A 12,105-nucleotide genomic window follows, 5' to 3' on the forward strand; every position below is an offset into this window, starting at 1 on the left:
ATAGTTGAGGTTGTAAGTTGGGGCAGTGACCTGTCAATCACAAGGTGGCCCCGCCCTAAAGCATACCTGGCCTTAAAGTATATTTTAGTCTATTTTTTACCGAGGCCGATTTTATCGTTCTTCGTATTACGTGACATGTTACATATTGTCTGAGAACAGTCTTCTGTTCGTAGGACGGCGGATTAGAATCTGTTCATTTGTGTAAATGACTGAAACGATCGTACTTCACGCTGTGACGGGTGAGCAGGTGAGACTGGAGGTGCGAATGATTTTTTTTTTAATCACTTTTCCCGGGAAAAACAAAGTGTTTTCAGGAAAAGATTTCCCAAACATTTGCTCTTCTATATCTCTACATTTCTACCTTATCTCACACACTTCCAGTGTTGCCGTTGAGAGCAAAGCTTTTTCGTGCTCTTCCTTTGGTCCTCATCACCAATGATCAGAGTAGATCTCCCTAATGCTCTTGTGGCCAAATGGGAGCAAATCCCTGCAGGTTTAACATCTGGTGAATACCGGATGAGTGGAGGCTTTCAGCAGCAATACTAATGACCGACAGAAAGGCCGCATACCTTCGGCCGGGGAGTGAATTCACTTTGGAGATGATCCTTCTCCACAAAGAGGAGCTCCTCACATTTAACAGTCACCTTTTTGGGCTTCAGACGCCGCAGTAAGTCGGAGTCGTTTGATAACAGGTGGTTCCGTGCAGTTTATTTCCTCTTTAAAGTGCAGCCCGAGGCGTCCTCTCTGTTTGCTGAGCTGAGGAGGAGGAATTAGATGCGAGCAAACGGCCGCCGGTCACTTGGTCTTTCTGCCTAATTATCTTTCTTCTTGTTTTCAACCAAATTTCACAGCGTGGGCACGTAGCGGATGTTGTTTTAACACGCAGTGACACCAACATAAGCTTCAGAGACGTGAAAGCAGGAGCCTGCTACAAAACAGACACACCAGACGACAGGTTGAGGTCTCCACCCTGCAGTTTTTCCTCTGCTGTCACTCATGAATGGTTTGTTTCACTTTTGAATAAGATATAAAAATGCTTTTATATGGTGACTCAAGATAAGTGTGGTAAGAACACAACATTACCGATTTAAAATATTCTTCATGAAAATGCAGTTTTGATGAGCTCATGCATTTGTTTTTTGAGTTTCGTCATATAAAATGTGTTATGTGTGTAAAACTACTTACTTTGTTCGTTAAATTGTATATTTTTACTGCACTTATTGTTTACTTAATTGAAAGCTGTCATTACAAGCTACTTAACACATTAATGTTCTACTGGTAAACCCTGCAAGTATAAAATAAGTCATAAATAATTTCAACATTTTTTTCACAATTTCACATGAACGAATTTGTAGCAATAATCAAATAATACAAACCAGTACAACCATTATAGTATAAGTATAATTTCAACATGAGACTTTTTCTTGTAAAGCAGTATTTTTATGCTGAGGTAATATCTACTTTTACTCAGGATCTCGATACTTCTTCTGATGTACTTTTTTATATTGTATAATCTTTATTTCCCCAAACCTTTTTTTCAATAATGTAACGTGTATCTCATCACCACAACAGCAGTCTTTATGTTTGGGCAGTGAAGTTTTGCTTTGTCGGAAGTTATGAAAAATATTTAATTAATTGTTGATTAACAGTGTATTTAAAATAATGTTTTCAGTTAAAATGTCTGTTCTTCTCTGTCCTTATTTCTGCAGTTTGGACTATAACATGAAAATACATATTAAGGATGAGTCAGCCGTATGAGACATTTTCTAATTAAAAACATGAAACATTAACGTTGATTGATGGAAGTGTAAAAAATTATTCATTTAGTTTTATTCTTTAAATGAGTATCTGCAGTGAATCAGGAGCTGGAATAATCCCTCATTCCGTGTTGTGCTGCTGTTCTCGATCACAGACGAACTCCTGTGTTTCTTTTATTTGTACAATAGGAAAACGGTTCAGTTTGAATATCCTCATCTTTACAAAATAATAACTTATTATTTTGCTGTAATAATAATTTTAAACAAACCAGAATCCGCTTTGTTAATATTTCCTCCTCCGTTTTTTTCGTTTACTAGTTTTATTTAAACCTCACGTCGTGTTTAATCATAATCATTTATTGACCTGTTTACTGCTCATTTTGTTTTAAAACAGAAAAGGTTTTATTGTTCACACTTATTTCGAATATTTCCGCATTTCAGATACTTTCATCAGAACTTTCCAACCAATCAAAGTCTGTTTCATCACCACGGAATAATAAACCACCACCAATACACGTAACTTTATTCGGCCTTCAGGATGTTCAATAAAGTTATTGCTTTTTAAAAATTCCGATTCCTGCTGATACGTCGTGACTATGACGGAACTTGAATTGGCTTCTAAGGAAGTGAAAAAAATAATTTATCAAACTCGTTCTGCGCTTTTGAGTCCGGTTCTTAATGGCTTAAATTGTTTAATATAAAATTATTGTGTAAATCCACACCTTTTTCTGTAAGTTACATGAATTATATTCAATTCCGTCACTGTAAAAAGCAAATAAAAGCAAATAAAGGCGTAAACGTCCCCCCGCTGTCTCTGCGCAGCTTGTTTGTGCGCATTTTCGTTCACTTTTGAAGGGAAGAGACGTAAAACGTGATAAATCCTTTACTTTGCTACATAACTAACAGTCTGCTGCTCGAGATCACAGCGGGAATATATAAGTCAAATTTAGCCCAAAAACAGATAGTTGACGAGATAGAAATTGCCGGAGAAAACTGCGGAAGGAAATAAAAGCGTCCCACAAAACTCCGCAAAAAGCCGCATCCAAAAAACATTTTTTTGATGTATAAAAAAACCCCTAAAAAACCCGCAGTACAAAAGTTAGAGAAAACTCAGAGATTAATAAATTAATAAAACAACAGTGTGTTATTAAACTAGTGTAGTGTGCAGTAAAAATAAGGAAAGGTTTACTGAAAAGAAGAATAAAATGTAAACACAAACCATTAATATTATTATTAGTTTTAACTTCACTTATTCCATGTTTGATGTTCCACTCAGGCCCAACAAATAGAAAATGCAAAACAATTTTATTTTCATGACTGAAGGACCAAAGTGGTGTATTTATGGAGGTGTTTGCACTTTAACTATAATGTGCATTTTATATCAATGGCATTTTCTAATGTAGGCGGGTGGTTAATATTTCATAAAGTGTGTGTTTGTTGTTGGTGGTTTTTGAGGACATGTCATTGGGTTCAATTCGTTTCAATATGAACATCCATCAGGGCGAACATTAAATCTGCATTAACGTTAGTCTGTGACATTAATGTTGCATGCTAACCCTGCAGCCCGTTCCAACCGAGGAATGATGATTTTCTTTAAACCAACGCCGACTCTTCCACAACGCAACGAGGTTCATCAGCCTGCAATTTACTTTTAGATTACACAACGAATGGAAACCAACAGCTGCAGAAGAACCGCCCTATTTACTAAAACACCGCAGCTCAAATACGCACATTAAAACAGGGCCCTTTAAATTAAGAAATCAAGTTCTCATTCAATGAATGAGTTCTCAAACTCATTCAAATCTAAAGTGCTATTAAAAGGGAAATTGTTTGTTTTGTAACAACGAGAACGTGTTTCACACCAGAAGTTCAGAAGCTTCACAGCTCCTGCACAAACATTTACAGTAGATTGGATTTTGTTTACCAATACGTCTAAGCTCCAGCCGTGACCTTCGACCTGGGACTCCTGTATGGGCAGAGTGGATGTCCCTTCAGTTGAAATCGCCTCGCTGCTACATTATTAACCACGAGCCGGGCTGAGCGGATCAGCTGACCACAGCTGCTCGGGTCCATTCTGTGATTAGTGGTCACGCAAAGGGCCACGAGAATGAAGAAGAAGAGGAGGAGGAGAAGAGCAAGGCTGATTGGAGTGTTTCTATTGGCTGCTGCTGGTTCCCATGAGCACTCTGGGGGGGTGGAGGTGACGGAGGTGGGGAAGGAGGTGGAACGCGCCTCGCCAAGTTAGAATTCTGCAGCTTCAGCGTTTATCGTTGCACGACCCGCGGCCTCCTGCAGGAGCGCTCCACCTCCACTTCCTCCGCTCCCTCCGGTCTTACTGCACCACCTCTTCGTCATCGTCACACATCCCCCATTTAGTTCGTCCTCGCGCCGTTGTTCTCCTCCTCCACCTCCTTATTCTTTCTTCTCCATCTCTTATAAGTCTAATGTTACATCTACATCTTCTACATCTACTATTTGTTTGGAACAGCAAACACGTTTGGGAGGAAACGACATTTGCCATCAACACATTCGGGAGACGTTGTTGGTTAATACAGCCGACAGACACAAAGACACAAAGAAACCGAGCGCGTCGTTCCAACTGTTCACTGACGACAGATTTCATCACTTTTCCAGCCGAAATCTTCCTTGTTGAGACTCACAGCTGTCGCTCCGGGTTAGAATTGGAAGCACGAGACTCGACGTGTTTTACTTTAACACCAAATAAGCAAAGATTCCACCATCCTTCCCCCTGACTCCAGTGAAGCCGACGCGTCTCTGCTCTCAAAGTCCTGCGTTTGCTTTCACGGCGCCGTCGGCAAAACAAACGATTCGCACGAAATAAGCAATCGGCCCACAACTGTGGAGATAAAAAATACCATTTATCTTTTTATCATCGACTAAGTAAGAGACTCGCAGCTCCTCTTTGATTCGACCCCAAACTCTCCTGGTTGAAAACTTGATGAAAACAAAGGATGGACGTAGTTTGAGAATATAGAAGAACCGCAGGCTCCCAGGAAGCTGAAAGCCAAACTGACAATCTGCTGTGTTGTTCTAATTCACTTTTTGTCTTCTTTTCTCTGTTTTTACTCTCAGCTTCTCCACCTCCTCCTCTTCTCCATCCCCCCCTCCAACTCCTCTCCCATCTCCTCCACAGCCATCGCCCTCCTGCTGCTCCTCCTCCATCCTCCTCCTCTACTAACGGCTCCTTTCGTCTCCTCGATCCCCTGCTGCTCGTTGACATCTCCAAACCCCAAAGACGCATTTCAGGGAAACGCATTAACTCTTCACACCGGAAGCAGAGAACATTCAGCGTTTTGGCTCCGACGTGAACCGTTTCACCAAAACCTCAGACCCCGTCAGCTGGGTTTTGTCCCATGAACTCGTTTGTCGCTTGGCGTTGGCGGCATGTCTCAAGCCATCACTTTACACGAGAACTTTGTTTACACCCAGCTGCCTCCTCCTCTTCCTCGTCCACCACGGCCCCCCCTCCCCCCTCCTCCTCGTCCCCCCTCCTGCCGTCACTTTGCCGCTTTCGCCCCGGAAGCCGCTCTGCGTCTTTTTGTTTGACATCTGAAGGACCCGTCTGTCTTCGGGCCGACTCGTCCGTTTCCCCAACGAGCAGCGTCGTTTGTTTCTCGGGCGCCAAAGCACCGTCACCAGGTGGGGCGTGTTTGGCGTCCGAGGGGGGGAGAGGGGGGGCGCTGAGGGGGGCGTTGGTTAAGGATCGCTGTTTAGCGGCCCGGATGTCTCCTGGTCTCCTCGTCCGACCTGCCTGTTTGAATCCCACAGTCGTTTCCCACCAGCCGGCTGGGGACTCACACCTGTCCGTCTCCCTTCTGTTTGACGGACTCGCCGTCTGTCCGGCTTGATATTTTCTCCCCGTTTCTGTCTCTTTCCCACTTCCCGGCCGTCCGTCCGTCTCCCGACCGAGCGGTTTGCATCCTGTCTCCCGTCCCTCCTGAACGCTTCCTGACTGTGTGTGACCGAGTGTGATGAACTCTTTCCTCTCCTCAGGAAGTGAGTCAGAAGTCAGTATTCTGGGGTTTAAATCCCCCTAAATGATCTTTACCCGTCTGTCTTGGCTGCGGCGTGACACACCGGCCGCTATTGTCTCTGACCTTCGACCTCCAGCTTGTAAAGCTGGAGACCCGGAGGTCAAAACTTTTTGTGCTTTCACGCAGCCTGCAGATCGCTTTAGAAGAAAGCGTCCTCGGCGGAAACAGCAGATTAATCCAAAACAAAAAGAACACGGGACGGCTCTCATTCTTCTGCTGCCCCGTTAGCCCAACGGAGGAGGATAAATCATTTCCTTCCTCTGTGAAATAAAGTCAATTAGTGGAGGAGCATCTTTAATCTGAGCTGGTTGGGTGACGGCCATCACTTTCCACCCCACGAATTTCACCGCCTTCCACCACAGCAGCTTAAACTCTGACGGGGGAAAGTGGGTTTAAAATGGCCGACGTCGCCCTTCAACGGGAGCGAAGGACTGACTTCCCCGTGCATCTGGAGATCGGGCAGCGATTTCCACCGAGCGCCGCGCAGAGCAGATGGTTGTAGGGGAGAAGGGGAGGAAGCGAGGATGGAAGGAAGGGAGGAAAAAGGGAAACAACGAACGAAAAATGAAAGCATGCATACGTAATAGACACAAGGTGAGGACGAAGTGGGGTGACCCCCTTCCTCTACTCTTTATTTTCTCCATTCTTTTGTAGAGAAAATGGGGGGAGGATAGAGGAAAAGGAAAGGGGCGGAGTCGGCCGGGGAAACCAGCGCCTCGGCCCGGCCATTCAGACGCGGGCGCTGTACGAAAAAAAAACAAAAAGAAGCTAAAACCCTGGTGGAAGATTGAGATAATTCTAATTAGAAGTGACTCTGCGTGCCAGTGATCCATGCAGACTATTAGTGTTGTCACGAAACACTGCGGATGCCACTGAGCATGCTCAGTGGGTCGGGCAGCCCCCGCATCGCCGGGCTGTTTGGCGAATGGAAGGTCACGTCGCCTGGGTGTGCAGCAGCGAGCGCTCCCTCAGCACGCTCCGGGTTGCCTGGATTCCGCACGCGATCTTCACTCGGGGGCGGGGTGGGAGCAAGCGCTAGGTCACGGCTCTTATGTTGGTTTTTTCTGTTTTTTTTTTTTTTTCTTTCCTGCGATGTTTGTTTGACAATACTGCGGCGTAGTTTTGCTGCGATTTAAAGGCCGACGCCCTCGGAAAAAGGCCGCCGAGGGTTCGAGGCCCGATGGGTCCGTCGGCTCGCTGCTCAGTTGGCTTCTCCGAAAGGTGAATTTCCAAAAAAACGGCGGCCCGAATGCGAAAGTGGGCGTGTCGAACGTCGGCGGAAACAAAAGTGATGTGCCGAAAGCGCTCCTCTGCGAGGCAACACACACTTTAACCTTTTTCGCTCTTAGAAAGACGACGTTTGTTGATTCAACACCTCGCTGGCCCTTTAGCATTAGCGTTAGCATTCAGGCCAAACAAACTGGGAATGAGCCACTTTAAATGGCGGCACCAGTGAGTGGGACCAACGTGAAGTCTGAGATGTCAAAGATTAAATGATTTGATAACTCAATTGCAGGTTAAATTAAACCGCTTAACCATAATCTCCCAAATTAAGGGGGATTTGATGTATTAAATCCGGCGATTTAAGAAGTTTGCAAACATTATGAGATCGATTTTAAGCGTTTTTATAACATTTTTGGCTGCAAGGATAATGAGCTAACCCCTTAAAAATAGGTTTTTATGATTATATAATTGTTTTCTGTTATATGGTAACACAATTATCACAGATTTTTTTAAACCAAACTATCAAAATAAAATAAATAAGTTATTTGGAGCTCTTCACAAGGTAAAGCGTGTGTGTGTGGACGTGGACTTGGGGGGTTGGTGTTGTTCTACATTGCTCTTATTTTTTTTTCTTTAAACATTTGTATACTTTATAAGTCCAGTCATGTTTCCTAGAAAGATTGATAATTCTGAATATTTATATATACATTTATAAAATGTTCTTTATGCAATTTGTTTAATGAATGAATTTACTTTAAATGAATGTATATGAACATTTATTTCTTCAACACAATTCCATTGTCATATACTTCATATATACTTGTGAATATAATTTTCTTCCTACATTTATGTGATTTTCACATCAAAAAATGCATTTTTGCTGAACATTTTTTAAAAGTTATTAAAGTGTTTTCAGTTTAATAAGAAGAATAACAAGATGCTGCAGCAGCAAAATATATTGTACTCGAAATTCATGTTTGGCCCTAAAACATAATAATTGAAGATCCGCAGTTTGTAATGATTCATTATTTTTGTCAAAATAATCGTATTTCGGCCAATTCAATCCTTTGATAACATATCACTACAAAATATATTTAATTTCATCCTTAGATTTTTTGAGGCCTTAGTTGTGACCTGAACACCAACACGATGAAATGTGTATTTGAGAGAATAACCCCTTACTGATCAGGATTATAATTACTTATTTACCTCTACTTAATTTACCCTACTTAATTAATTATTACTAAAATATAAAGAATACAGTTTCCTATTAACGTCCGTTTATTATCCCAAAGCAGTATAGTTGAGGCTCCACCCACTGAAGCAGCAGGAAATAAAACACAAACAAACACAATTCATATGAATTCTCGTTACAGGACGAAAAGGTTGAAATTAGCATTTGATGGAAATATTATGGATTTGGGAGTTTGTGCATTTTTTAAAAGTCAATTCAAGTGGTCAGACTTTCTTCTCCAAAACTTTCAGAATATTTAAACAATGAAATGGAACCTGAGCTAAATTAAAGCACAGAGGTATTCTTTTTTTTTTAAACTTTCGCATTAATTTATCAATAAATGCACCTAACAAACAAACAAAAACCAGGTTGATACTTTGTCTTAAATGTCTTAAAAATTAGAGGTAAAGGACAACCTGACTGATATTTTATAAACTACTAATATCAACCTGTGCTGCATTTACTGTCTGTTAACAGGGTGGAGCATTATCATCATAAAGCTTATAATATATATATATATATATATATATATTTATATTTTTATATTTGTATATATATATATTTATTTATTTATTTATTTATTTTATGACCATTGGAGAAGTTTTACAAACTGCTCAGAAAACGTCCCTCCTGCTCCAGTAAGATTCAGGAAACTCCCACAACGAGCTGCTTCCGTCCAAACGTCCCTCTCACACAGCAGGAAGACGCTTCTCCATTGAGACAATAGCAGTGTGAGAGCTGCAGCTGGATTAAATGGCCGTATTTACACATGTTGGGCGAAACAACAAGGAAGACATTTCCCACCAGTATCTGTTTTCTTTTTATTCTCAGAGGATCCAGTTAGTTTTTTTGAGCCCCAAAGATGCTGTTTGATGGAGAAATTGACTAAAAACTCACGAAACAAACTTTTGTGCCTTTTTTTAAATTTGGAACATTTGTTTGGTTAGTTTCTGATTTTTCTCCACATTTTAAAATGGAAATAAAGAGCTAAAACAACAAGAAAAGTCCAGTCTGATCCATTTAACACCTTAAATCCAAGCATTGTGTCCGAGTGTTAATGATGACGACGAGCACGTTTCTAATCACTGAGACGCATTCTGAACTCCTGTGTTTATTTAAGAACTCCCTCCATGATGTCAAACTAGCGGCAGGAGACTGAAGGTATTTTCAGTGTCATATCAGACTTTGTTACTCATCGGCAGCCTGCGGTTTGTTACCCTGAAGTAGATTTAAGAAAGCGGACGTTAGATGATGCTGATTTTAGCTGATGGGAGACTTTATTTATCACAGAGGGAAAATGATGCAACACAAATAACAAGAAAATAGGAGTTACAGAGGACATATAAAACGGTATAAATAAGCCCAATAAGTCTGCTGAAGGACTTTTCCCATCAAGCCGTTGGTTCTGATTTGAAGAAGCTGTGGGCGTGTGATTCATTATTGCTGCAACTTTCAGTTTTAAAGCTCTTTTTGAGAAGATTTCTGAACATTTCCACCTCGCCCAGATTGAAAATAACGTGATGAAATAAAGAACATTTCCTCCGTGGTCCCTGGTGAAAATATCAGGAGCGACGGGAAAGTGATGATTTTCTCTTTCAGTGAAGCATCACCACAAAAAGAGGAATAAAAAGAGGAATATGTACTTTCAGGACTGTAAAACAGCTTCACAGAGGTGCGTCCGCTCTGTGTCACATCTTCTTTTAAGTAAAGTTCTGGCATCAAATGTAGTGACGATACCCCATCATGTTATAAACTTTTCATGCCTGGAATATTAGTGGTTAATTTAGGTAGACGTGTCTGTATCAGTTTATTGTTTTATAATGCATTTAATCTATATCGCTACATTTTCAGTACATCTACAACAGTAGTTAAAGGAAGCAGCAGTGAAAATACAATCACAGTAATAAAACTGAACATTTCCGACAGCGAGAGAACAGGAGCACGTTAACAAAATAATAACAAAATAGTATTTTGTGCACAGTGATTGCTCTGAATTTCAAATAGTATGAGTGTAGGTATTAACAGAATGAAAGTGCATTGTGGTGCTATTACAAGTTTGAGAAATGAAGTAAATATTAAATAAGTTAAAGTTATCTCAGTAAGTTATCTGCAGGATCGAATCCCTTAGTGTTTAATAACTGAACAAAGTTGTTTTTAAAACTCCCGAGCCTACAAATGCAGAACTATTGAAACATTTGTTAAAGTCATACATTTCAATCCGTTGAGGTTGTTTAATGCGACTTTCAAACGTTAAACCGTTTTTTAATGTTACAAAGAATGGAACTTTGCAGCAGTTTGGTCTCATTTTGGGGCAGAAAGCTTCAGGTTTTCCTTCCTCTAATGAAGCCCTGAGGGTGTTTAACCGGGCCGTGCAGGCCGGGATTAGCTGACTGGAAGTCGGTGCTAATGACCAGTGAAGGACTTTATGTGGCAGCTGGGGGGGTTGAGGTTGGGGGGGAGTGGGGGGGGTCACTCTTTACACTTCAGCTCTGCAGCAGATTAGATGCCACTTAACACTGAGGATAAAAGGACGCCGACAGGAATAACCCTCCACCCCGAAAAAACTGCGTCTTACCCCTCAACTCCTGAAAAGCTGCAGGGGGGCACAGGTGTGGGGAGGGAGGGGGGGGCACAGGATGAGCCGGCTGATGTTCGTTTTCTGCTCACATGCGTTCGCTAGCTTGCTTTATCTTCGGAGCGGCTTTAAAACACTGGCTTCCTTCGTTAAAGGAGGGATTTTGAAGAAAATTCTCCATCTACAGAAAGTATTTCAAGCAAATGCACGTATGCTTTTACACCGTTCTGAGTATCTTCTCGCTTCGTCTCTGCTGACATTTCCGCGCAGCACAAATGTGTGTGCGTTCGTCGTGCGTTACCTCGCAGACTGCGTTTTGTTCCCTGCGGCTGCTCACGTGAGCGTTTAAGGCGAGTGGAGGACAAAAGAGGGCTTCTCGGTCGGGTGGAGGAGTTGGAAACTTGATTAAGAGGCAAATCTACTTATATTTGCAAACTACACAAATCCTTGAACAACCAGAGCCTGTGAAGTTGAGACGCGTGAGTCCTGTAGTGGTCACGTTGTTCCACTGGCCCCCCGAACGCAGACGAGGCTCCCAGTGGGACCAAAGGCCTCGAGGTGCGTCTCGCTGGGTTTCAGCCCTAATCTGCAAAAAAAAAAGAAAAAGTGTTCTTCTCTGCACGCGAAGGCTTTGTTCGGCTTCGTGTTGGGTGGTGCACTCGAGGATGTCAAAGTGTGCGTGTCCTCTGACAGCCAAACGGTGAGGTGAAAAAAAGTGAGCGTGACGGGAAAACGCACCCAAAAAGGGAAACGTCTTACTTTTTAAATCTTCATGAGGCGCAACGCAGTCGGGCTCCGTCCTCACGTCGCCTCGGAGACGCTTCTTTTGGCCCGGATCCAGCAGGGATGAGAACACGCAAAGCGTTGTTTTTAAACTGTATTTGCTTCCGAAAGCAGGGGCGTCGCGTGGACAACTGCGGGTGCCCAGAGGGGCCCCTTTGTGTGCCTGACCACAAATAAAAACACAAGTGGAAGAACAACTAAACAGTGTTTGTTCCGCATCGTTTGCGTGCAGTTTGACGCTTGTTGGAGGAAAAGTGAAGAGTGCGAAACGGTGATGAAACGTCCATGTGATGAAACGTCCATGTGATGAAACGTCCCCGAGAGAAAATTGCTGCAAAAAACAACGTTCAGTCTTGAGTTGACAAGACAAATAGCATTTTTTAAATATCTTTCGATCATAAATTTCTGAATCTGTCATCTCTTAGATGAACTACATACACTCAGAGAACATTGGAATCATTATACTTGTATGTGAGT

Source organism: Gasterosteus aculeatus, chromosome 6, assembly GCF_964276395.1.
Source record: "Gasterosteus aculeatus chromosome 6, fGasAcu3.hap1.1, whole genome shotgun sequence".
In the NCBI taxonomy this organism is placed as follows: domain Eukaryota; kingdom Metazoa; phylum Chordata; class Actinopteri; order Perciformes; family Gasterosteidae; genus Gasterosteus; species Gasterosteus aculeatus.